At 32.9% G+C, this 14,469-nt stretch overlaps 1 long non-coding RNA gene across 3 annotated transcripts; it reads left to right on the top strand.

Moving 5' to 3' along the window:
- Positions 1-84: 84 nt before the first annotated feature.
- Positions 85-12,767, top strand: LOC149784688 (uncharacterized). 3 transcript variants are annotated; one of them, XR_016413932.1, is made up of 4 exons: positions 85-315; positions 3,094-6,987; positions 8,550-8,626; positions 8,870-12,767. It is a non-coding gene; the product is annotated as an uncharacterized LOC149784688 (long non-coding RNA). The 3 variants fall into 3 exon arrangements; XR_016413931.1 differs by having other exon boundaries at positions 95-315; positions 6,884-6,987; XR_016413930.1 differs by lacking the exon at positions 85-315 and adding an exon at positions 1,319-2,028.
- The last annotated feature ends 1,702 nt before the right edge of the window (positions 12,768-14,469 follow it).

Here is a 14,469-nt window from a genome sequence, read left to right as displayed (position 1 = left end):
TAGACCCTAACGCATATTTACTGCAGGGTAGAAACTGGTCCTACTAATGAGGGGAAAATGGAGAAATCCTACCCGTCATTAAATATTCATATATTCAGATATGCAAATATACCCGCTAAAACAATGGCTTTGATTGGTTGTACAATACATTCTCTCAGAAACAATCCCATAAACCATCAATTCTACTTCCTGCTTCCGCTTGAACCAAAGTTCGTGTGGATACCTTTCAAATTTGAGCAATAACAATTATTAATTGCTGCATCTTGGCTACAATTTTCTTCGTTTATATATATTTAAAAATTATCAGACATACAGGTAATTATAACTGCTGAGGCTTTCATTTATTTGACAGTTTATTTTAGTGCGCAAATTTAACAAACTAGTTTGTATAGAGTCTAAGACCATAGTCACGTTACCAACTGCTAGACCAATTTCAGAATTTGAATTTTCGTTTCATTCTTTTATCAGTTTGACTTTATTTTCTCTTTTTGTGAATATTGGTTGAATTTATTTGATATTGTACTTACATTTATAAGTTTTTTGTTCATTTATATGTCTTATCGTTTGATTGCTTCGTAAGAAGTTTAGCTTGCTTAGTTATTCACATACTACTATAGTCTGTCTCTACATCCCCGTTTGTTTTTGTACCCCCCTACCGATTTCGAAAACTAGAACGTTTAATGTAATAAAAAGTGCATAGAACTGAGTCAATTGAATCATTGATTTATAATTTATAACCTGACTGTGACCAGAATGGCCCTAATGCTGGCATCCCCTGCACCATTTCATGCTTCACGGACTTCCCATACTAACACGGTGCCATAGTGCATACACTATAGGCTAGTTTATTTCCATCAGACAACATATTGACGTAGTTCATCCTGTTCGGTAACTGCTGAATAATTGCGTAAGTAACATAATGTTGAGAATTTGGAATTATATCCCTCTGCATATTTGAATATAGAAATTAAACTGCTTGTTAAATCCACATGAAAAGCAAATTTGTAGTTGTCATTATTTTCCTTTGCTTGATTTGACACTGTAAATATTGGAAGCAGACGACATGTATGTACGTCTGTAGTCGGGATACACCCCTTTGCTGAAAATGGACTTTTCCAGAAACTGGAAATGGATCCGAGCATGTCTGTCTATTACACTGAAAACTTCCGCTCAGCATGAGACGCGCATATGATGACAAAGATATTTCCACTCTACTCAGAGTCAGGTTAGAAACAATAAATCAATCAATGAATTGACTAAGTTCCTTGTATTTTTTATCACATTAAAGGTTTCCCATTATTTAAATCGGTCTTATTAGTTATATTCATTTGATAAGTGTTGACACGTTTCTACTCCAAGATAGTAGTTTGTTTCTGAAGTGTTTATGATTAACTTGTTTTGATTACACTTGATATAGGGTGAAAAATTCATATAATTTCATGTTTATGTCATTGCTATTTTCTTTTTAGAAAGACATTTACTTCTTTTAAAGGGGCTGAGTGGCCTAAAGTACTCTTTGTTACTGATCACTGCCATCTCACCTCTGTCTGCGTGGGTTTGAGTCTAGGATTCGGCTAACATGGGTATGTGAGAAAGCTTGCCAGTAGCTTCTCATGGGTTGGTGGTTCTTCAGGGATTTTTCCGGGTTCTTCCTCCACCATTAATACTGGCCACCATGCATAGCCTATCGTGTGCTGAAATATGGCGTTAAACCCCACAACAACAACAACAACTTCTTTTAAATAGTTGATATTCATTTTATATTCATTTTATATTTTACATAGCTGCTGCATACTTGCCAGAGCGTCGATCATTTTCATTGCATGTGATTCAAAGTTGAAGCAACTCTGTGGTATTCTGAATTGTCCCAACTTATTCCTGTTGTGTATTCCTGGTGCAAAATTGGTTGTAGATATCACCATATTTAAATCCAAAGTGTTAGACATTGTCCAAGCCCAAAAACCTGACCTGCTGATTCTTTACATAGGTTCCAATGATGTTGGAAAAGATGTGAACATTATTTACAAGGTATTTTTACTTGTTAGTTTTACTTTAGAAACATTTGTAATTATTTGTGCCCAATATTTGCAGCAGAACTATTATAAATTTGTATTGTATATTTAATTTATTATATTGATCTTACAGAGTAGAACTGGCTAGTGATGAATTCCAAATAATCTCTCTAATTATAATAAGACCATCATAATTTTCAAGAATATTTTTGCATGTTTAGCATTTATATTGTCTAGTCATCCTACAGTCTAAGACATGGACCCTAATTGTTATGTTTTGGGGTCGAGGTCATACTGTCGAATTAATGGTGCTTGTGTAGCATGTTTTGGTGTCACCTAGCATCATAATGAGAAGTCAGATTTCAGAAATATCTCATTTTTACAGCCCATATCAACACTTTTCTACAAATTAAAGTCATAATGTTTTAGCGAGATTGTTCTTACTCTGATGCTCTTTTTCTAATAAATTCAAATTCTCCCACAATCATGTGGACTTATTTTCAAGTTATGTTGGCCTACATTTCATTTGCCTGGAATGTGATTTTTGCCGGGAACGCCATAATTGGATTAAGTTGAAGTATGTTTCTTTAACAAAATAAATAAAAACATACAAATATAGAAGAAAGTGTTTCAATAGCTTTATTTCATTCAAGATTCTTGTCATACTTTTAACCGATTTTAGTATTCTCGGCTTCCAACAAGCTACATTTATTAACTAACAACCCCCCAAATACAACAAATATACAGGCTTAACATCACGAGGAGGGTAACATTAATTAGGTAATATATACATGACTTTATGAGAAAATTTGTACCATTGCATACAATTTTTACATTGCTACAACAAAATTTAATAGTATGCATTATTCCTAAATCTTGCCATATGATGTCAAAATGGGATAGTTATTTTTGCTTAGAGCTTGTTAGTTGAACAAAATAACCCTGGTAGCAGATGTTTCTGTGTTTGGATCATTTTGTTTATATTTCCAAATACCAGCAGTTACCATGGTGATTTTCTGAAATTTTCAGATCTATTAGTCACATTTTAGTTTAGTTAATTCTTTTTGTGCATATCTTTCAGTTGTTACAGAGACTTTATTCATCAGCTGCTGGAAACGAATCCCACACTGTTAGTCGATGTTTGGAATTCTGCCTCGAACCACCATTAACTTTAAATCTTTGCATTGAAACTCGACTGTTTTACTAGACTTACAAAGAGGATGTGCTGCACTAAATGATGGCATTTTTAAGCCGAGAATGTGATAAGTGCCATTGTATTGACTATAACCCATTGTTTGATCGAAGTATGCATTTAGCACTTGATGGACTCCATGTAAACAGAAATGGTGCATATGTATTGAAAACAGTATTGGAGTCATTTGTTGTTTGTGTGGACATGGTGTAGATAAATAGCGCTGAATTTTTTTTATCCTCGGACCTGTGCCACCCGTATGTCTTATGCAGATGTAGTAAAGCAGTTTCCATCCAGAGAGAAACTTAAGTCGATGGATTACAAGGATAAGATGATTAACATATATTATAGTTTTTACTTAAAACTTGCTTTTAACATGAATAAGGTCACATAGTCGTATCAGTCTACATCTTTAAAGTTCCTTGGTATTTATTTCATTTTAAATTTTTCTTTGAATGGCATCTCCATTACAGCAATTTGTCCATGTTAAATCATAATATTGTGCCCCTACTTGTTTTTTAAAAAGTCCGAACTCATGTTGTTGTTTTTTTAAAGAGACAGGTAAAATTATTAATGATATCCATGTTCCACTTTATGGTTGATAGTCACAGGTTAGGTTAGGCCTACCACAGGCTTGTCCAGGCTCTGATTTTTGAATGATGTCTGGGTTTTCACAAAGATTTCATGGAATTATTCATATGAAACATGATTTATATGATCATGTCATATCTACACCCACCCAGAAATTTTAAAAGTCATTGACACATCTATTGTTCATAGATCAAAATTATTATACTCTAGCATTATCTGTGCAGTAACATTTTTACTATAGCTATCTAATGCCTAATAGTTATGCACTAATATAATATGTCTTCGGCATGTGTTAGACATCAATGTAGACCAGGGGTGCACAAACCCTGGCCAGATGGCCAAATCTGGCCCACAAACTTGTTCTGTCTGACCCTCAGGACAAATTAAAACAACACAGAAATCTGATCTGTGAACAGTAATAATAGTAAAGAAATGTGTCTGTGGCCCTCAAGTGGTCTTAGAAAATGCAATCTGGCCCTTGGCCAAAAATGGTTGTGCACCCCTGCTATAGACTGTGACAAGGAAACCTTATAGTTATGTAAGTGATACATTGGTAAAGCTTCATTAAAAATCAAATAAAACAAATAAACATCTTTCTCCGATGACTCGAATTGCTATCTGTCAGTTAAAATACAAATGATGATATAAATCATGCCACTTTTTAATGTTAATGTAATCTCAGAATGTGCATGTTAATTTACGGTAAAATTATCCTTTCATCAGCATATAATAAAATCATTAAGTGTGGCATATCTTTATTCACAGTACAAAAGCTCAATACGTTCCTACCTTCTATAATGGTATTATTTCTAAAATTACTATTTATTATTCAGTCATAACAAAATGTGTTCATTATTAACCAAATTGGTTTCTTTTTTATTTCAATTCATTTTAAAAATGTACACATGTTAGAAAAGAAATTTGTTATACTGTTACTATTTGCCTGGCCTGCAAAAGTCTAAAACAACTAAAAAGAATATATACAACACTCGTGCAATGGGAATTTTCAATTTTTAACAAAGGTACACAAATCGTATAGGGGTTCCTGTGGGTATTTATGAAAGCCAGTGGGTTTCAAAATTTTGAGTACTTAGCTTATTTTTACTTCATTTGTACATATAATATTCAAACAATGTTGTTTACTGCTCTAATAATTGATTTTTATTTTGCCCCAAATCTACATGAAACCTAAAAATTACAATATTTGGCCATCTTAGAAATTAAGGTTTGGTACTGTACATCTAATCTATTATGCAAGGCCATGCCTGCTATATTTTCCAATTATAGAGTATATAATCAATCTTGCAGCTTAGTTAAAACATATGTTAACTTATTCTGTAGATGACAAAACTGAATCTGTTCACTCATGCAAAAACAAAATGTGCCCACTGATTATGTATTTGATTCAAATTTATCCAATGTGCATCTGTTCATTAATACATACATTATGTGTGTGTGTGTGTGTGTGTGTGTGTGTGTGTGTTATTATAGACTATTGGAACCTGGGTAAATGCAGCTTAAGTTTACATGCTTAAAGTTGTTACTGTTTAATATTGTTATTTTTCTTGTCTTTTCCCTTTTTCCATGTGATATTTTTACAGGAGCGGAAAAATAATCATCAGTGATGCTATTGTTGGCTGATAGTAATTTACTGACATCTGTATGGCTACTTTGCTATGTTATGATTACTAAGTCATCTGAGAATTGTTAACTGTTAGCGATTATTTACTGAACATAGACTGAGAATGGCCTATTCATTTCTGGATGTGAAAAACTGACATTGCCAGCAATATGAATCTATGTTAGACTTGTTACATAAACTGCATATTTGCAAAATGTTAATAATAATGGAAATTACATTTTTATGCATATTTATGTCACAGTAATGTTTTGATATTAGAGTGAATATTCTTCACCAGATTCCACCCCTTACAGCCCATGTGTGCAGCCATCATTATAATATTGTTCTCATGTTCTTTCTTTCTTCTTTCCCGTGAAAGGCATGCACTTAATTTTACAGTTATAATTCCAGTGACACATTTACATGGTATTTTATTTAACTGTAACAGGTTTCCTTTTCTTATGTGTCAAGAGTTAATGCTGATACTTTGAGAAATTTGTTTCTATTAAAAAATAATTCTCAGGAAGATAACCATTTAAATGTTTTTACAGATATATACTTTGTTATGCAGGTTAGAGCAGCATGAGATATAAGTGAATGTCAGTGAGGATGTTGCTGTAATTTTGTTGATTTTTAAGAAACATTTTTAAGATTTTTGTATTTGTCTACATTGAAAAGTGTGACTCAATTACTGTCAGATATTTCTTTTCTTATTCATGTATCTTTGAACATAATAATAGTGCACTGAAACTTTAGAAAATGTGAATCACATGCTACTGTCAGCACAAATTGGTGAAATCACAAAAAAAAATTAAACAAGTTAGGCTATGAAAATATTTTGTCTAGAAAAATCTACTGTGGCAGATAACAGTATTTTGGTCCTTATGAAGACCTTAATCATGATTATAGTAACTTTGTAATGACAATATTAACTGATTCATTATTACAGTTGTACTTATTTGGCTGAAATATTTTATATACTGGGTAACATATTAAAATAATCTTGTGCATAGTAAGAGTGACAACAAGTTATGTTTGTTGGTTGCTAACCACTATTGAAGAAATGTATTTCAGCAGTGGCATGTGAAGCTGGAAGAGGAACTCTCAAAACCACCTACTGCATTAGTCATAAATAAAAAACAATTATTTCCGGTAACCTAACCATGTTAATGGTTACTTACCATGAATTTCTTTATGTTTAAGTTGTGAAAACCTGACCATTGGTGAATGATAACCCAACCCCCCTATTATATACCCAATTTTCTGTATTCACTGTTACATTTTTAAGGCCATCTTAATTATCATATGAGTAATTCGTGGAGAACAATTGAATGTTCAGAATATATTTTGTTTTCCACTTCTTTATTTACTGTTCTCTGGAACATGCATGATATTTACGGTTTAGTAGCAATTAAAATAATTACTTATTTAAACATTTTAATTTTTTATATTTTATCACTTTTGCAGGAACAGTTTTCTTTCCATTTTATTGAAGAATGGGAACAAGCTTTACCTCTAGGACAGTTATCAAAAATAACTACTGATCTGCATTTTTATGTCCAGTGCCATTGGTGAGATATTACAATAATTGTCATTAGAAATGCACTTTGAAATTAACAGATACATGTTTTTGGTTCACTGATAGTTCTATCTATGGCCTAACTTCCATGATCCATATTTTATGGTATAGTTAAACTTATGATTTTCTTATTTTTCTGTGATTTAGTTTTACCTTTATTAAACACGATATTTTCCATTGGTACACCAGCCTTGAATCACACTTCTGGACTTTTAAAATGCATATTTTCCAGATTGACAATAGCAGAACATTATTTTTTATTACATCTTACTGAAAACTGACATAACTTATGGAAAAAATCAACTGTGATACTGACACCTTGTTAGGGTTGGCAGGTCTGCTTCCTCGATGTATCCATTTTACTTCCCCACCATTAAGACTGTCAGCCATATACAACCATTTAAGCGTCAACGTTGGTATTAAAACCTCAATTCCACCACCATTACATCATTGCCTTGGTACCTAGGAAAAGTTTTTAATATTGTCAATACTAACATTAACTCAGTTTATGTATTTTAGAAAAAACAAACAAAATTGGTTCAAAGCCATGGTCAGCGAAAGTCCCTGTGATTTTACTTGAGTAGGAAAATAATGAAAAATTATGCCAATGTTGGCTGATAGTAATTTACTAATGGCTGTGAAGCTGCTTTGTTACAACATGATTACTAAGTCATTGAGAACCGTTAAGGCTTATTGATTATATACTGAATATAGATACCAACATACATTGATAATGGCTTATTCATTTCTGCTAGGAGAAAACTGAATGTGCCAGTAATATCAATGTATATTATAGTTTGTTCATAAACTGCATATATATTTGCAAAATGTTTATAATAATGGTAAGTACATTTGTATGCATATTTGTTAAAAATTAATTTCTTTTATAGATCAACATAAATATTCTCCAGATGCCACCCATTACAGCCCATGGGTGTATCCTTATCATATTGTTAGCATTTTCTTAGTTTTCAATTGTTTTTTCTTTCTTGAAAGACATGTTTATTTTGACATTTATAATTCCACCAGAGACACGTTTATATGGTCTCTTTTTTAACAGGTGTCTTTTTCTTTTGTATCAGGTTTGCTGATACTTTGAGTAATTTCATTCTGTTTGGGTTTTTTTGTAAGGAAGATATCTTTTTAAATGTGTGCACTGATGTATACCTTTTTATGCTGATTCGATCAATATGAGATAATAGTGAATATTGGTGTTTATTCCTGTAATATCACAAACAGCTATTCATAACATATACAAGGGAATTGTTCAGTGTCATTGTTTGATTGTATCAGTCAGAAAGTTATTTTTTGAACCAATAATTTAAGAAAAGACTAGATTATAATTGGGGTATTATAGTTTATTGTTGCAACTACTGTGAAAGTAATGTCTGTTCTGAAAATGAAATTAAAGATAATGTGGTAATTAGAATGGTAGTTAATAAAAAATTTATTTGGATGTATTAAACTTTTACATCTGACCATATTAATGTTGACATTATTTTTTGTTGTTACCAATTGCCATCATTTCTTGCCATCATATAATTTTTTTTTAAGGATCAACACATTCATGCTGCCTTTACGAACCAGTAGCCAAAAATGAAAGATTATTCCAGAGAATTGCCCCTGCAAAGGTACATAGAAAATATAAAGTTTGATCTGTATTTCCATATCCTATATTGTTTTGTGGCTACTGCTTTTACAGTTGACCAGTAAAGGTAAACTCTTATCTTTAGATGTGATCAATTTTTCAATCACTATTCTAGAAATATAGTAAATAATAAACTGTTATTTAAAATAATGCAGCTTGGTTATCATTTATGTCCTTTTCCTTTTGCAGTAACATTATAACTGGTGAAATAGCTCTTTCATTGTAGGTATTCAGCTGTTCTGAGTGTCCTGTGAAATTCACTAAGGAAGACTTCCTTTCGAACCATTATCTGTGCAGACATGTTCCTCGTGTAAGGGAAATGGAGAAGATTATGTGCATGTTTCTTAAGCATTTATGCCAAACTCTGAAATACCTGTGCAGAATTTAACCAAGTTAATTTTCTTATTGGCAACATAAATGCATTCAAATTTATGTATCATATATTTGGTGTTTTTAACTTGGAAATATGTGATATGAAGTTGTATTGGTTACGTTTTCCAGTATAGGTTCACAGGTATTGTTTTTTCCTAGAGTACTATATTAGCTCTTTTTTTGTCCTTAGGTTATGGCAGTCATCACCACTTTTGAATGAGAAAAACTTCTACTTTTTTTCCCCTTGAACATAACTACATCACATTGTACATTTTTAAAATTAAGTTATAAGACATGTGCTGGTTACAGACGCAATTCACGTTATTTCTCTGTCTATAGTGATCCAAACTGTATTTGCATTTATGAGATGAATATTTCAAAATGCCACCAGTGTCCATACACAACCTATGAATGCTATACAAATGCAGTGCTCAGGAATTTGAGTAGAAAACTGCAGAATTTATTTCAAAGATACAGCTTCTATGAGAAAACTGGATACAAGATGACAACACAGAAGTTACATCTCCCATGTCCAATTCTTTACTGCAGGAAACCTCATTACATCCACCAGTTCTTAGCAATACAATTGTGAAAGAAAACGTGATTTATCAGAAGTTACCATTGCAAAAACTGTGTTTACAACCAATTTGGATAAATCACATAAAGCCATTTGCATTGAACATGACATGATCACTCACTTGATAGAGTGCCATTTCATGGATTCAAAAAAAAAAAGCAGCTTCAACTGTTTGAGGATGCTGCTATCAATGTATCCACTTTTCCAAATTGTTCAGTGTAGAGGGGGACTTTTCATATTTACATTACTTAAAATAAAAGTGGACAGCAGTGAAGTATCTATTTATTATATATGAAATAATAATTGGAAGTTGAAGAAAATGCGTCAAATTTTGTTTTTGGAATTTTAGTTAACGCAACATTTTTAAACTCTGATAATCATGTATACAGTGTACATTAAATATCTTCTTATCATCCTATATTTGAAATTGTATTTGTGCACATATTAGGATCCCTTGCTAAAGTTATTATGTTAACCAAAAATTTCTGGATTTAGATAAGATTTATTTGTGATTGTGATAATATCTTCCTTATGTGTATAGTATACAAGTTTTTTTGGTTTTAACACTCTAGCCCAGGGGTGGGCAAACTATGGCCTGAGACCCACCAAGGGTTTTCGTGCGGCCTAGGAACAAGTCATCATTCGCACTGACTCTGTTTATGTTACTTTGTTTATGAAATAAATGTGCTTCTTTTGAAGTTTAAGTTTAAGTTTTCAAATATTAACAACATATTAACAACTGAAAATTAATTATGATGTTATTTAGAAAACTCTTTTGTTTTTGCTATTTCAAATATTAATTATTTTACTTAATGAACTATGCAGCCCGCGACAGGGTGTAAATTTGTGTATGTGGCACTTGCACTGGAATGTTTGCCCACCTCTGCTCTAGCCATATTGAATAGTAGAATACTCTTGTCACTGTTTAATTATAATAGCATCACATTTCCTTGTATGCCCATTTGATAGTTTTATTAATATTTGTTTTCTTTATTATTATTTTCCATACAAAGGTAGCCATAGTTATGGGATCCATCCCACAAACTAGTAGTTCAACAATAGTACATATATTATATTGTATTTCTAAATACAGTAGCAAAATAATATGGCACAGAGAGAGAGAACAGGGGTGCAGAACGTTTGTCAAAAACACATTGACAGTGGGCAAGTAAATTAAAAAGTTGACTTGTCTGTATAAATGAACCTCTTGTCTTTGTTTTCATAGTGGAAGGCAGGACTGTTAAAACGTTTACTTTTATTAAGCTGCACCATATAAATGCATGCAGTTGAGATCTGTGACAGCAGAAACACACGGGATATTTCATTTTCTTTTAGTTTTGTACTTTTATTATTAGGATCTACAACTTTAACAAGAATGCATTCCCAGTCTCTAACTGCTGCAGAATCGATAATAGCATCTGAAAGGACAAATAAAAATTTAGCTCTATATATTATATCCTCGACTTTTGTCAGTAGGTCATCAGATTTACAGGTTTTTTATTTGTACCTCACCAAAATTTTATCGTAAAAGATTTTCTCAGCCTTGCTATAGTATATGCTGTGTTAAACAGATTCTTGTAAAGCTCAGTTTGGCTCACATTGTATTTATTGATCACTCTATCTAAATCACCCACATCTTCTTTATCAGATTTGACCTTTTCACTAAAACATTTTAATTGACATGTATTGTGCTTTGCACTTTTTGGTTTGTTAACAGTGCATCTTTCCTTGTAATAACCTGTTCTGCAAACAACCCACTGGTTTTCGTTGGTATCAGGGCCATCTCTTACATGCATTGCAAGCTGCAATTGTTCGATCTTTGTGGGTATCGTGCCACAGAAACTTCTGCAGCCAAGAATCGTTGAAGTTCCATTTCTTTATTTATCATATTCCATGCTATAGTCCGGTTTAGTTTTAAGCTTTTTTTAATTGTAACATTTTATTCAACTTTTCTTCATCTTGCACATGCTTTATAAGAAAACAATCCATCCAGATGCATTCTGTGGAAAAGCTATCATAGTCGCACATAAAATGGTTTCAAGGAATCAATTGAATGGTTCAAAATAGCAGATTCCTTGGGGGAAACTCTATCCTCCAGTCAGTGAAATTTGTTCTTGTGTAAAACAGCACTGTTTGCTTCCATTGTTTGTATCTACAAAACTTGTGGCTGCTTTCAGCCCTAGTCAATACATATCAGTAAATAGACAATGCACTGGTATTGTACATGCTGGTAAGAATGAATGACATTTGACCGAGTCATATCAGAGACTTATAAAAATGGTACTAGCAGCTGCCTCACTTGGAACTTAGTATTAAGAGGTTAGTGTTAGGACTGATTGACCTGGTCACAGAATAATGTGACTGGGTAGGGCATGATGCTACATATCTGCAGCATGATGCCCCAGTGCTTGTCATCACTGCAAACTGTCACACTGAAGATATAGCGATGTGACTGAAAAATTGCTAATGATGAGTTAAAAATCTAAAACACATACACACATACACTTAATGTCTTTTCTTCATTTATTTTCATGATTGTTAACTGACACAACATTTGTGGTATTAGTCAATAAAAAACTTAGTAGAGATTCAGAAATCTTTTCATTTCTTTGATGTAATAAATTTGATAACTGTTCCAATTAAGAATATTTCCATATATTGGACAGTTTGTTTTCCTTTTATTTATTATTTTCTCACACTAATACTAATTCTACAGTGACTGCAAGTCAATTCATACTGGACATGATGACATAGTTAATGGTTCTCACTGCTCGGCTCCTTAAAATGCAGTTAGTCTAAACAGTATTAAAATTTTTCTCTCTCCTTTCATCATGGTATATAGTCAGTAATTATTTTGTTAACCCCAAACTTTTATTTACATTTCTATCCCATCAATAAATGGGTCTTGATTTTGCTCTGTTATATGATGTCCACGTGAAATTGACCAGAGCTATTTGCGTTTCGAATATTGACCCACTAATGTTTCTTTTTCATATTATCAGCTGTCGTCTGTTGTATCGTTTTATAGTGAGATAAGCATTTATAAAACTTTATTTTCAATATTTATATTTGAACCGCTCTATTGATGTTACCACTGTTGAAAATTATTAATGTTTCCTAAATTCTTTTATGCTGTTCTTGTGGCTGGGAATACATAATAAAAGTTTCAAATGGCTATTATTTTGTTTTTCTCACCCATGTGACAGAAAAATCTAGCTGTTTTGCTAACCTTACTTTTCTTATCTCAGTCTAGTTGTCTCAGTCAAGGTGTCTATGCACTCAGAACTACTTTTTAAAAAAGAAACCCTTGTTGTCTGCTGCTGTGCCTGATGTAGTTGTTCTAAAATCAAACAACAAAAATATATAACAAAAAACATAGTAACTTATGTCAATCCATCTTTGAGAACACAACATACAAAAACATTTTGAGAGAGAGACAGTGATACACATGCATACAATGTCGAGATTTTTGATATTATGCTAGTTTGTTCCACACAGCATAGTAAATTTTATCATATATGCAGGCATTGCTCAGTACATTTTCATGTCAGTGTCATTAAATGTAGCTAAAGCAACCTAACTAGTTTTAGATACTTCGTGTGAACCAATATACTGTTTGCAACAATTAATGACACTGACATGACTATTTACTGTGCTACAGATGGGACAAAATTCTCATTGCTGTGTGAAATGAACTATGACAGAAAACACTGATCCATGCACACAGACTATAGACCTATACACTTCATAGCCTCCCAACTCTCTTAACAACTACGGAAAACTTAGTAACAGACAGAAATGTGTTATGTCAAACAAGCATATCCATTGTGCCCCAGTTGAATCAAAAATATACTTACAATATTTAATGACAAATATTGCACTTACCAGTTAGAATGAATCATTTATCCGTCAGCACATAGCCTCTACTACTACAACAGAAGTGTGGGCCCAGTATCGTTCCATTATTTACAACGTAATTTTCTAAATCAGATCTGATGAAAATGAAAAATTCTCTTGTAATAAATATTAGTTATTTCTTGTTAATTTCATATAACATTCATGTATTAAATGTAATAATACTTCAATACCATGCAACGTTTTATGTTGTTTTGGGGGTTTTTTTTGGGCTCATGCATAACTACTGTGTACTTAGATGACACGGTCACGCCACAGTCCCCGTACACGTTTGTATTAATGCACCACGTAAATATTTGCACGTAAACTATTTTTCAAAAGTGAGAAGTTATTTTTTACTTTAAAGGAAATTATTGGGTGAGAAAAGAATCTTCGTTGGGTTTTGGACCGAGACTAGGAAATCCCCCTCGGCAAGCCTCGTGGGGAGACAAATAATGTAACCCCTTGACTGGGATTGCCTTCTCTCGGTCCAAACCCCAACATAGATTCTATGTCTCTTTCTCACTCTGTCTTCATATGTATGTCTCGTGCTCTCTCCATATATATCTATTTTTCTCTCTATCTCTTGCTCTGTCTCTCTTGTTCAATCGAGTGAGAGGCTCCCTCTTGCTCTGTCCCACTTACTCTTTCTGTCCGTCTTCTCCCTGTATAACTTTGTCTTAGGCTTTCTCTGCTTTTCTTGCTTGATATCTCTTGTTCTGTTCTATCTCACTCGCTTCTCTGCACCTGTCTCTCGCTCGCTGTCTTTCACTCGCTCTCTTGCTCTGTCTCGTGCTTTCTTTCGCTCTGTCTCTCGCTGTCTCGCTCACTGTATCTCTCTGCTCTTCTGTTATCTATATTTTGAGCGTCTGTGTACTGCATGCTATGGCCTGTTATTTCTAGTGTATGTGCACATTGATTTTGGACTTTTCTTTATCCGTATGACCCAGAAAAACATAGTTGACACCAACTCTTCACTAATT

This window comes from Sinohyriopsis cumingii, chromosome 14, assembly GCF_028554795.1.
Source record: "Sinohyriopsis cumingii isolate HCF-2022 chromosome 14, ASM2855479v2, whole genome shotgun sequence".
NCBI lineage: Eukaryota > Metazoa > Mollusca > Bivalvia > Unionida > Unionidae > Sinohyriopsis > Sinohyriopsis cumingii.
The sequence above is the reverse complement of the archived record's forward strand: the minus strand, read 5'-3'. Positions and strand labels throughout refer to the sequence as shown.